Source organism: Bos mutus, chromosome 12 (genome assembly GCF_027580195.1).
Source record: "Bos mutus isolate GX-2022 chromosome 12, NWIPB_WYAK_1.1, whole genome shotgun sequence".
NCBI lineage: Eukaryota > Metazoa > Chordata > Mammalia > Artiodactyla > Bovidae > Bos > Bos mutus.
In genome coordinates this window covers 11,746,211-11,759,459 of record NC_091628.1, presented here as the reverse complement: position 1 = coordinate 11,759,459, position 13,249 = coordinate 11,746,211, and the positions used below count along the sequence as shown (strand labels likewise).

At 39.6% G+C, this 13,249-nt stretch overlaps 1 protein-coding gene across 1 annotated transcript in view; it reads left to right on the top strand.

The window, feature by feature from the left end:
* VWA8 (von Willebrand factor A domain containing 8) overlaps positions 1–13,249 on the top strand; it is a 384,198-nt gene that overhangs the window by 262,973 nt on the left and 107,976 nt on the right. The gene's annotated exons all lie outside the window — the stretch shown is intronic.

Genomic DNA, 13,249 nt, shown 5'->3' with positions numbered 1-13,249 from the left:
TCACCTCATAACATGCAGATGTAATCATCAACTTTTATTTTTTAACCTTAAGCTTTAATCAGTTTCCAGCTCCACCTTTGTATCCGTTCTCAGTTCTGCCACGTCGTCAGCATCCCCCCATGCTACCAAGGAAACAGAAACCCCGAGCATCTAAACGCAGCGCATTATTTTAAGGCCAGAACCTTTAGACTGGAGAAGATAAGCAGAATTATGCATCCCATAGAGGCGTGTTTTTACCAGCTCTCTTATTTCCAGAGAATGGAAGTTTAGCAGTCGTAATAAGTAGACCCAAACCTGCACTAGAAGGAAATATGGGAACAGGTCACCAAAGAGGGAGAAAACTCCACCCCTCCAGAAGTAACTCAGTCACTACCTAATCTGATTGCTGTCTGCAACTAATGTGAACAGTGTGGAAGGCTGTGTACCCATAAATACTAAACCGTGTTATGAAAGGATTTGTTTTATCTGTAATTTATTTATTTTAACCTTCAGAGGAAAACTCCTTTGTTTATATTTCATTCTTATCCAGCAAAAAGAAAGGTAGGTTCCTGCCAACTGTGCTGCTCTGTAAAGAACCAGTTAGTGATACAGACGATAAGATAAGAGACTTTGACATCTGATTATTAATTGCTATTTTATGTGGTTATTTTTATCACTTCCCTTAGAGAAGAAACATACATATATTGTGTATGCATGAATGAGTAACACATCTTTTTAGCTTATAGGAGCATTTTGAAAATCATAAACAAATACAGGCCAGCAACCTCAAAGTCTTTTGAAAGGGTATGACTATATTAATTCAATTAAGCTGAAACAAATGCATTACTCTAAAATAAACATGTCATTAAGTGCAATGGATCTATCACAGTAACAGACTGGATGTTGGTTGCTATTCATAACAGTTATTAGAAAATTAATTAACTATGGTTCTGCTTATGTTATTATTCTAAAAATTAGTTTCTTCTTTGTCTGAATTAAGGTCCTTTTTTCATTACAGCAATTGATGAAAAGTAAAAGTCACTCAGTTGGGTCTGACTCTTTGCAAGCCCATGGACTACACAGTCCATGGAATTCTCCAGGCCAGAATATTGGAGTGAGTAGCCTTTCCCTTCTCCAGTGGATCTTCCAAACTCAGGGATCGAACCCAGGTCTCCCGCATTGCAGGCAGATTCTTTACTGGCTGAGCCACTAGGGAAGCCCTATTGTGTTTGAATGTCTTAGGTTATATTTCAATTTCTCATGTGTTGCAGAGATCAAAGGTCATGGTTTCCCCATGGCTAAGGTTTGTGGCCTAAATTAAGTTTCCTTCACAACAGAATTTTTAAAAGGAGTATCACTCATGATTTGGATAACTAGTCTTCACCACTACAAAAGTTAACCCCTGTGTGTGCTTTAACCTTGTAGCTCTCCTCTTCCCGGTGACTTCCTGAAGCTGCTGTGCACCTTTGTGCTCCCAGCTCTAGCATGATGATTGGTACATGATAGACAACATGCTTGTTTCTCCTCATACCCATGTACACGAAACTGAAGCTGTAACTCTCTCAATTTTTTGTTGGTCTTTATGTAACTGACTATTTATTGAGTGCATATATATAGTTTCTGGGCTTCCCTGGTGGCTCAAATGGTAAAGCATCTGCCTGCAATGCAGGAGAGACCTGGGTTCAATCCCTGGGTCGGGAAGATCCCCTGGAGAAGGAAATGGCAACCCACTCTAGTACTCTTGCCTGGAAAATTACTCAGACAGAGGAGCCTGGTAGGCTACAGTCCATGGGATTGCAAAGAGTCAGACACGACTGAGCAATTTCATGTATAGTTCCTAAGTTAGAAATGCACAGAAGTATAGCATATAATATCTCAAAAATAATCAAAATACTCTGCTATAGTATGTAGGGCACTATCTGATCCTTCTACAGACTATACATTTTCTGGGAAATGTGTAACATTATGTCTCCAGTTTAAAGTTCAGCTATCATAGAAATAAGGTTTATTCAGTAATAAAGTTACATAATTTAGAATGGAATGATAGTTCCATTTGGAAAATGAGAGTAGATGTTATCCAGTGTTTTTCCATCTCCCGATATTCCGTGATACATTTTGTTGATACTGAAAATATATACTTTAGCAAAAATGTGTCTTTTACAGCTACCTTCTTAATAGATCCTTCAGCCTCTTGCTCATTGTGCTGCATGCTAAGTTGCCTCAGTCGTGTCTCTTTGCGACCCCATGGACTCTAGCCTGCGAGGATCATCTGTCCCTGGGATTCTCCAGGCAAGAACACTGGAGCGGGTTGCCCTGCCCTCCTCCAGGGGATCTTCCTGACTCAGGGGATGGAACCTGCATCTCTTATGTCTTCTGCATTGGCAGGCGGGTTCTTTACCACTAGCACCGCCTGTTGCTCATTATGGACCTTTTATTGGACACAGATCTGCTCCTGATCTGCGTGCTTGGAAAATACCTTCCATAGAAGTACTGAGAAAAGAGAATTAGGTTCTAAGTAACATGCTTCTCATTTACTGACTGCCAGCAGCTTCCCTGTCAACAGCAGAGTAACCTGATCTCCATCTAGTGGCCAAATGGACTTACTTTCCATCACAGAAATTAAAAGGCCTGGTTTACACTCTGGGGGTGTAAAGAAGCCACAGATCTGCTGGTAGGGGAGGTTTGTACATACCTGTTTTAGATGGTTCTCATTGGTCATGAGATGCTCCGTTAGGTCAACAGTGAAGGTCAGGCAGACAACCTGCCAGGCCATTCACCACTTATTGACCCCCATCTTTCCCTGATTCCTTTTCCTGGTGTCAAAAGAACTGTTTATCTTTTAGATCAACTCTGTCCATTGCATACTTTATTCCTACCCTTTATGACTTTGATACATTTCAGCCTTCTTGAGGTATTAGCTTTAAAGTCATTGTTGCTTTGAGTTTCAGTTTTTGTTGAATGCATTCATTGATAGTTTTCTTGTGAGTACAGCTTGAAAGGAAGTATTTTTTGAGCTGAATACACCGTGTGTTCACTAATTTTACGCGCTTTGATAGTATGGGGTGTTTGTATTAGAGTAAACAACTGAAACAGCAAACTCCAAGTGCCCCCACGACTGTAGCTCGAGAGCCGCTACTAAGGACCCATACTCACTACTTTTAGACCACGTTTTCAGAAGCGCAGGTTAGTTATGTGCAAAAGTTCCCGGACTGGGTTATAAAGTGTTCTCTATAAAGCATAGTTTCCATATTTTTATTTAGTTACATTCAGATCCTTCCAAGAAGGCTATTAAAACTAGACCACAGTTTTCCTCAAAAAGCAAATAATCTCTCTCTAAAAAAAGCTCCTGGTGACTATTCTTGTGGGAGCAGGAAGGCTAAAAGATTACAACTTTCAAATGTTATTGTCTAGTTACAATAAACTATCCCAAGTGGCACAGTGGTAAAGATTCCACCTTTACCGCCAGGCGACACAGGTTCAATCCCCGGGTCAGGAAGATCCCCTGGAGAAGGAAATGGCAACCCACTCCAGTATTCTTGCCTGGGAAATCCCATGGACAGAGGATCACACACTGAGCATGCAAACACAAGCAAGCACAATAAACTAATCAGAAACGAATCCTTCATTCTTACTAGTAGAATATCTTTGAGGCCTTTGAATAATACTGCCTTAAGTATATACTTTAAAAATTGATAGACTCTTTGAAACAGTGTGGGATGGAACATATTGATCCTTATGGTTAAGAGAGTGTGTGGCACACGATAGATACAGTGATTATTTGAAAATAGTGGCACAGACAAAAATATATAGGAAGGATAACTAGTTAATATTAAGCACCTCTAACCTTTTAAGGAAGATATGCTTAGAGTATGAGTAAATGTCATTTTCTGTAACTAGGCCTGGGTTTTGCTTTAACTAAAAGTCCAACAGTTATGATTTTTTAAGATTTTGGTAAGAATGTTAAGGCCCACTTCCGGTTTTGGAAACCACAAGATTATTTAACAGGTACTCTATTAGCAAGTTTAGTTTTTCACTGCAAGTTACATTACCTCCAGCTCTTCTGTGGAAGTTTGCAATTCTTTGTTGTTTTTAAGCAGCATCGTCCACCCTTGACTTTGGTCACTAATTCTGAAAATAGTCTGATTCAATGGCTCACTGTTATAGAATGATACACATTTTATAGGACTGTTATACATACACGTATCTTTGGGAATCTTCCTTGGCCCAGAAAAGCAATACTTCTTAAATTTTTTTTAAATAATTCCTCACCGTATCTCCTAGTCATGGATCAGTAGAACTTGTTTTCATCAAGATGGTCTAACTCTTTGACTATGTGGTAACAGTTGGGCAAGGCCTCTAAAGATTTTTCCTTTGTTTATTGTTGTTAGAGAAATCCCAGCCATAGAAATTCCTTTTGAATCTAGACTTTGAACAGCATTTCCGCTCACCTTAGAAAATGCAAGGCCCTCTGGGGAGAGTAGTACCCAGGAGAGGGCTGATAGGCCAGCTCTCTGGGCGATAGGGGGAGGGGAGTGCAGTTTATTGTTTTGTCAGTTTTCAGGGAGTAAATACTCCTCCATGACTGATTTAAAGCTACCAATGGTTAACCGTCTGCTCACAAAATCCATGACTATTTAGCAAGCATCTCTTGCAAACAAGTACAGTTTGGCTCCAGTATGCCCCTGGCTTAATCAAGCCTTTAACTAACTCCCCAAGGAGAATTATGACAGCTACCTAACCACAAGGTCCTTCAGAAATAAGACAATGGAAAGGCAGCTAAGAGAGAAAGGCAAAAGAAAAGGGGAAGAGGTACTACTGAGGAAACAGATAAGGTAGAGTCATGTCACCTCTGAAAGTGTTGAAGCCTGCACCTGTCCCAGCTGCAAACTGGCAATGGTCTTCTTGAACCGGGAATTCAGTTAGAGCAAAGAGTTGGAAAGAAGCCTATACTCAAATGGGATGATACTCATGGGTTCGTACATAAGGGGCTCCTTTCTTATAAACTTTCAGAAGGAACTTGCCAGTTGATTTTTACATTCCTCCAGTAGTGCTTCCGTTGGATCACAAAGTTGTCAGTAACTGCTAAATGGAGCTAAAATTAAATAGGCAGTCAGCTTCCCAAGACAAGCAAATCAACAAGCTTATGAGTTTAGAGAGTCCATGAATTTTCATTAAATTTTTATGCATACCCAACAAAAAAGATAACTCTATAAATTATGAAAATCATCAATATTAGAGTTTTAAAGTAATATTAAAAGTAGAAACATTATTTAGCTTTTATATTTTAGAAAAGGCTTAACCTAAGGAAATTGCTTTTCAAATCACAGAAATATTTCAACTCCTTTCTCTCATAACCACTTTAATTTAAGATCCTTATTTTATATGGAGCTATATTTCCAGTGCGTACTGTCTGAGAATATAATCAGCAAGAATGGAAGTAATTTGGTCTTCCCAGGTGACTCGATGGTAAAGAATCCATCTGCTAATACAAGAGACTCAGGTTCAGTCCTTGGGTCACGAAGATCCTCTGCAGAAGGAAATCACAAGCCATTCCAGTATTCTTGCCTGGGAAATTCCATGGACAGAGGAGCCTGGTGGGCTATAGTCCAGGGGGTTGCAAAAGAGTCAGACATGACTCAGTGACTAAACAACAGCAGCAAAGAAGTAATCTTAGTAATGTTCATTTAAAATATAAGGAAAGGAAATCAGTTCTGTAATGTATCAGTTAAAAGTTGAGGTATCAAATGCAATGAATATGTTGATGGTCAATGACTCTAGAATTTTTGTGGTTCTGAGCTCATTTTATATATTTAGTTATGTGTAATCAACACATCACAATGACTAGAAATAAAACCTTGCTCTTATATAGAAAATTGTCATTTTATTCATAAGTGGTATAGCCTATTATTTAAGAGCCTAAAATTTTAAATGGTCAAACCCAGGTTCAAATCCATGTACCACTTTTTAAGTGATCTTCGGCAAATTACTTATCCTTTCTAATCCCCACTTTCCAGCCATAATATAAAGACAGTACCATTGTACCTTGCAAAGTTGTTGTAAGAATGAAATGCAATTTATACTTGATACAAAGTACTCAGTAAACAAATAAAAATTAGAAACTTAGAATATCAGTATTACTGGTCTACAGAATTCTTTAATGCTTCTCTGGAAACAAAGCCAAATTTAAAGGAAGCCGTGTTACCCAGACACCTGATATTATATCATGACCCAATGAGTTACGTAATTCATCATCAATCTTAGTGTTAAAAGTGGGCTTTGTTTATAATCCTGTTTAGGAAAAGTTTTGTCAGGCCCAAAAAGGAAATAGAAAAAAAATGGCCTGCCTAAACTTGTCAGCTGCAAGAAAAGCAGGAAACCAGTATTAGGACAACTAGTGTTTCAGTTCAGTCGCTCAGTCATGTCCGACTCTTTGCAACCCCATGAATCGCAGCACGCCAGGCCTCCCTGTCCATCACCAACTCCCGGAGTTTACTCAAACTCATGTCCATCAAGTTGGTGATGCCATCCAGCCATCTCATCCTCTGTTGTCCCCTTCTCCTCCGGCCCCTAATCCCTCCCAGCATCAGAGTCTTTTCCAATGAGTCAACTCTTCACGTGAGGGTTTCAGCTTTAGCATAAGTCCTTCCATTGAACACCGGGGACTGATCTCCTTTAGAATGGACTGGTTGGATCTCCTTGCAGTCCAAGGGACTCTCAAGAGTCTTCTCTAACACCACAGTTCAAAAGCACCAATTCTTCAGCACTCATCTTTCTTCACAGTCCAACTCTCACATCCATACATGACTACTGGAAAAACCATAGCCTTGACTAGACAGACCTTTGTTGGCAAAGTAGTATCTCTGCTTTTGAATATACTATCTAGGTTGGTCATAACTTTCTTCCAAGGAGTAAGCGTCTTAATTTCATGGCTGTAGTCACCATCTGCAGTGATTTTGGAGCCCACAAAAATAAAGTCTGACACTGTTTCCACTGTTTCCCCATCTATTTGCCATGAAGTGATGGAACCAGATGCCATGATCTTCGTTTTCTGAATGTTGAGCTTTAAGCCAACTTTTTCACTCTCCTCTTTAGTGTTTAGCCTTATTCAAAAGACAAATTTGTCTCCTATTGAGGATAGTTTTTTTTTAGAAAAAATGTTTTATTGGAATATAGTTGATTTACAATGCTGTGTTAGTTTCAGGTCTGCAGCAAACCGAATCAGTTATATATATATTCACTCTTTTAGATTCTTTTCCCATGTAGGCCATTACGAGTATTGAGTAGAGCTCTCTGTGCTATACAATAGGTCTGTATTAGTTATATGTTTTATGTATAGCAATCTGTATATGTCAGTCCCAATCTCCTCTAATTTATCCAATTCCCTTTCCCCCTATAACCATAAGTTTGTTTTCTTTTTTTTTTTCTAATTTTATTTTATTTTTAAACTTTACATAATTGTATTAGTTTTGCCAAATATCAAAATGAATCCGCCACAGGTATACATGTGTCCCCCATCCCAAACCCTCCTCCCTCCTCCCTCCCCATACCATCCCTCTGGGCCGTCCCAGTGCACCAGCCCCAAGCATCCAGCATCGTGCATCGAACCTGGACTGGCAACTCGTTTCCTACATGATATTTTACATGTTTCATTGCCATTCTCCCAAATCTTCCCACCCTCTCCCTCTCCCACAGAGTCCATAAGACTGTTCTATACATCAGTGTCTCTTTTGCTGTCTCGTACACCGGGTTATTGTTACCCTCTTTCTAAATTCCATATATATGTGTTAGTATACTGTATTTATGTTTTTCCTTCTGGCTTACTTCACTCTGTATAATAGGCTCCAGTTTCATCCACCTCATTAGAACTGATTCAAATGTATTCTTTTTAATGGCTGAGTAATACTCCATTGTGTATATGTACCACAGCTTTCTTATCCATTCATCTGCTGATGGACATCTAGGTTGCTTCCATGTCCTGGCTATTATAAACAGTGCTGCGATGAACATTGGGGTACACGTGTCTCTTTCCCTTCTGGTTTCCTCAGTGTGTATGCCCAGCAGTGGGGTTGCTGGATCATAAGGCAGTTCTATTTCCAGTTTTTTAATGAATCTCCACACTGTTCTCTATAGTGGCTGTACTAGTTTGCATTCCCACCAACAGTGTAAGAGGGTTCCCTTTTCTCCACACCCTCTCCAGCATTTATTATTTGTAGACTTTTGTTTTCTTTCTACATCTATGACTCTAGAGAAAAGCCTTTCTGATGCTGACCTTTGGAAATTTCTCCCTGCTAACCTTACAAGAAGACCCACTTGTTGGCAAGCCCTGATTTTATGCAAAAAAAAATTCAATCCACTTTTTAATACCTGATTCTTAACTATTAATGGATAGCCTCTTGTATAAAAGATGGAAGTCAAAACAAATGAACAGAGAAATAAAGCTTATACAGAAAGCAGAAAAACATTTCACAAAGTGAAAATTTATATTCTCAGAGATAAGACAAAATAAAATAAAAACTTGATGCTATTTTAAGATGGTAACCTTCAAAGAATAAGAAAGAGTTCTTGGAAATTAAAAGTGGTAGGAGAAGGCGATGGCACCCCACTCCAGTACTCTTGCCTAGGAAATCCTGGATGGAGGAGCCTGGTGAGCTGCAGTCCATGGGGTCGCTAAGAGTCAGACACGACTGAGCGACTTCACTTTCACTTTTCACTTTCATGCATTGGAGAAGGAAATGGCAACCCATTCCAGTGTTCTTGCCTGGAGAATTCCAGGGACAGGGGAGCCTGGTGGGCTGCCGTCTATGGGGTCATGCAGAGTCGGACACGACTGAAGCGACTTAGCAGCAGCAGCAGAAATAAATTCAACAAAAGGATTGGACATTAGAGAACTCTCACAAATGATGAAGAAATTGAAAATAGAAGAGAGATGATAGATCTTATCAGACTAATACAAATTCCAGAAACAGAAAATGAAAGAGCAGGAAATTACCCAAAAAGTAATTTAAGAAAATTTTACTAAAGGACAGACATTCAATTTAATAAGTGGAAAACACATACACTCATGCATACACCCCAAAGCATATTCTCCTGAAACTTTAGAACCCTTTGAGTAAAGAGACAAAGCTGAAAACGTCTAAGCTGAGGGAAGTGGGAAACAGGTTATATAAAATTTACTATAAATCCTGATGGCATTAGGCTTCTCCACAGCAGCACTGGAAACTAAAGGGGAGATTATTTCCAACCTAGAATTTTATACCCAGCCAAGTTACTAATCAAATGTGAAGGTAGACTAACAACTTATTAAACATACAGTCTCAGAAAACTTTCATTCTTTATCCTGCATGATGTACTCTCAACAAGAGGAGGGAATAAATTAACAGAGAGGAGGAAAGGGTGGAGAGGTCTTAGCCCAGGAAGAGGCAAAGGTAATTCCCAGCATGACCATGAAAGGATGTTCTGGAATGACAGCTGTGCCTGAAGACACCACTGCAACTCAAAGTGGGAAAACAGGGTTCCAGAAAGAACAGATATTGTAAGGGGGGAAAAGGGAACTGGTAATGTTGAGAGAATTTAACAGTTCTGCTGGAGAATTTGGTGAACAGTTAGTGAAAGAGAAATAAAGATAAGAATTAGTAAAGAGTACATGTTAGTGGAGAAAATGAAAACTATATAGGATAATAGTATGTAATAGTGTATATACATTATTGTGTGTGTGTGTGCTCAGTCACTAAGTTGTACCCAACTCTTTGTGACCCCAAGGACTGTAGCCTGCCAGGCTCCTCTGTCCGTGGGATTTTCTAGGCAAGAATACTGGAGTGGGTTGCCATTTCCTCCTCCAGGGAATCTTCCCAACTCAGGGATCAAACTGGTGTCTCTTGGCGTCTACATGCATAGGCAGATTCTTTACCACTTGAGCCACCTGGGAAATTCATATATACGTGTGTGTGTGTGTGTGTGTGTGTGTTATAGTGATCAAGACCATCCCCAAGAAAAAGAAAGGCAAAATGGTTGTCTGATGAGGCCTTACAAATAGGTGAGAAAAGAAGAGAAGTGAAAGACAAAGGAGAAAAGGAAAGATACAGGCATTTGAATGCAGAGTTCCAAAAAGTAGCAAGGAGAGATAAGAAAGCCTTCCTCAGTGATCAGTGCAAAGAAATAGAGGAAAACAATAGAATGGGAAAGACTAGAGATCTCAAGAAAATTAGAGATACCAAAGGAACATTTCATGCAAAGATGAGCACAATAAAGGACAGAAATAGTATGAACCTAACAGAAGCAGAAGATACTAATAGGTGGCAAGAATACTCAGAAGAACTATACAAAAAAGATCTTCATGACCCAGATAACCACAATGATGTGATCATTCACCTAGAGCCAGACATCCTGGAATGTGAAGTCAAGTGGGCCTTAGGAAGCATCACTTCAAACAATGCTAGTGGAGGTGATGGAATTCCAGTTGAGTTATTTCAAATCCTAAAAGATGATGCTGTTGAAAGTGCTGCATTCAATATCTGGAAAGCCAGCAAATCTGGAAAACTCAAAAGTGGCCACAGGACTAGAGAAGGTCAGTTTTCATTCCAGTCCCAAGAAAGGCAATGCCAAAGAATGTACAAACTACCGCACAACTGCACTCATCTCACACGCTAGCAAAGTAATGCTCAAAATTCTCCAAGCCAGGCTTCAATAGTACGTCATCCGTGAACTTCCAGATGTTCAAGCTGGATTTAGAAAAGGCAGAGGAGCCAGAGATCAAATTGCCAACATCCACTGGATCATCGAAAAAGCAAGAGAGTTCCGGAAAAACATCTGCTTTACTGACTATGCCAAAGCCTTTGACTGTGTGGATCGCAACAAACTGTGGAAAATTCTTCAAGAGATGGGAATACCAGACCACCTGACCTTCCTCCTGAGAACTCTGTATACAGGTCAAGAAGCAACAGTTAGAACTGGACATGGAACAACAGACTGGTTCCAGATCAGAAAAGGAGTACGTCAAGGCTGTATATTGTCACCCTGCTTACTTAACTTACATGCAGAATACATCATGTGAAACGCTGGGCTGGATGAAGCACAAGCTGGAATCAGGATTGCCGGGAGAAATATCAATAACAATCAAATATGCAGATGATACCACCCTTATGGCAGAAAGTGAAGAAGGACTAAAGAGCCTCTTCATGAAAGTGAAAGAGGAGAGTGAAAATGTTGGCTTAAAACTTAACATTCAGAAAACTAACGTCATGGCATCCAGTCCTATCACGTCATGGCAAATCAATGGGGAAACAATGGAAACAGTGGCAGACTTTATTTTTTAGGCTCCAGAATCACTGCAGATGGTGACTGCAGCCATGAAATTAAAAGACGCTCCTTGGAAGAAAAGCTATGACCAACCTAGACAGCATATTCAAAAGCAGAGACGTTACTTTGCCAACAAACGTCCATCTAGTCAAAGCTATGGTTTTTCCAGTCGTCATGTATGGATATGACTATTGGACTATAAAGAAAGCTGAATGCCGAAGAATTGATGCTTTTGAGCTGTGGTGTTGGAGAAGACTCTTGAGAGTCCCTTGGACTGCAAGGAGATCCAAGCAGTCCATCCTAAAGGAAGTCAGTCCTGAATATTCCTTGGAAGGACTGATGCTAAAGCTGAAACTCCAATACTTTGGCCACCTGATGTGAAGAACTGACTGACTGGGAAAGACCCTGATGCTGGGAAAGATTGAAGACAGGAGGAGAACGGGACGACAGAGGATGAGATGGTTGGATGGCATCACCAACTCGACAGACATGAGTTTGAATAAACTCCAGGAGTTGGTGATGGACAGGGAGGCCTGGCATGCTGTGGTCTATGGGGTCACAAATAGTTGGACACAACTGAGTTACTGAACTGAGTGAACTGTGTGTGTGTGTATGTGTGTGTGTGTTATAATATGTGTGTGTGTATTATTATAATTAGAAATATATTAATAACTTACGTCCTGCATATAGTAATGTATTACTGTACATATATAGTAATAATAAAGTGTACAGTAAGAGCATAAAGAATTTTATTTAACCAATGTTTGTTAGGAGAATAAGGGGAGGGAACATGAGATGTATGTTCTAGGTAAGATAGGTGAAATAATCTTCACCTTTCATCATAGGAAGTAAACAGATAATGTCTGCAATTTTAAAGAGAATGTAAAAGGATTATTTAAAATATAAAGGTTAGTAGTATGAGACGTGGTGAGCAGAGTTGAAGTGGCTGGCTACCTGTGGGGAGTGAGAATTGGGGGCAAATATGGTAGAGGTCAAAATCAGAGGTTGCTGATTTTGTTATACATCTTGTAGTGCTATCTGGCTTATTAAACTGTTTATATTTATTATTTTGATAAAAATTTAAGATTGGTTTAGGACATTAACAAGTAGGAATTTACCAAGTAAATAAGAGGAATAAGAGCAGCCATGAAACAGAGATTTAATTTAACTCATCTGTGTATCCTAGACACTTCTTGAAATATGTATTTTTTAATAAAACTGAGTAAACTGGTAAATTTTCCTTATTTCCCATCAAAATGACTCAAGAGGAGTACTAGGTCTGAATAAGACGGAGTAAGCCCATGCTTACCCTGTCTCTCACTGAATTTAACAATAAAATATGGACAAATATGAGCAGCTACTTGAGGTCTCTGAAAAGGAAGTGATAGCAGATGGATTGCGTAAGACCAGGGTTTGAACTGCCATTGAATTGGCTGTGTTTCCCCTTCCCCCCCCAGAATCTCCTGGGCCTGACTCAACGCCATCTGAAAATGGAAGTGGGTACTCTCAGCAAACTATTCATAGAAACGGAAGAGAACTTCCTCAGCCTGAGAAAAGGCATCTGTAGCCCGACAGCTGGCACCATACTTCATGGTGAAAGGCTGAGTGCTTTCCCTCTAAGACTGGGACTAAGACAGGGACGACCACAGCCGTACACCCATCACTCCTGTTCAGCGTCAGACTGGAAGTCCTAGCCAGTGCAACAGCGAGAAAAATGAGAGGACGTATTCAGATTGGAAAGGACGACATAAAACGGTCACTATCTGTAGATAATATAATTACCTATCTAGAAAATCCCACAGAATCTACCAAAAAAAAAAAACCCAAACAACACCCAAAATAAACTGTTTCAACTAAGTGAGTTTAGCAAGGTCAAAAATTAATCATTTTTATATCCTAGCAATTAATAACTAAAAACCAAAATTTTAAAATATATATACCATTTACACAAAAAACCTCCACCTAAAAATGAAAT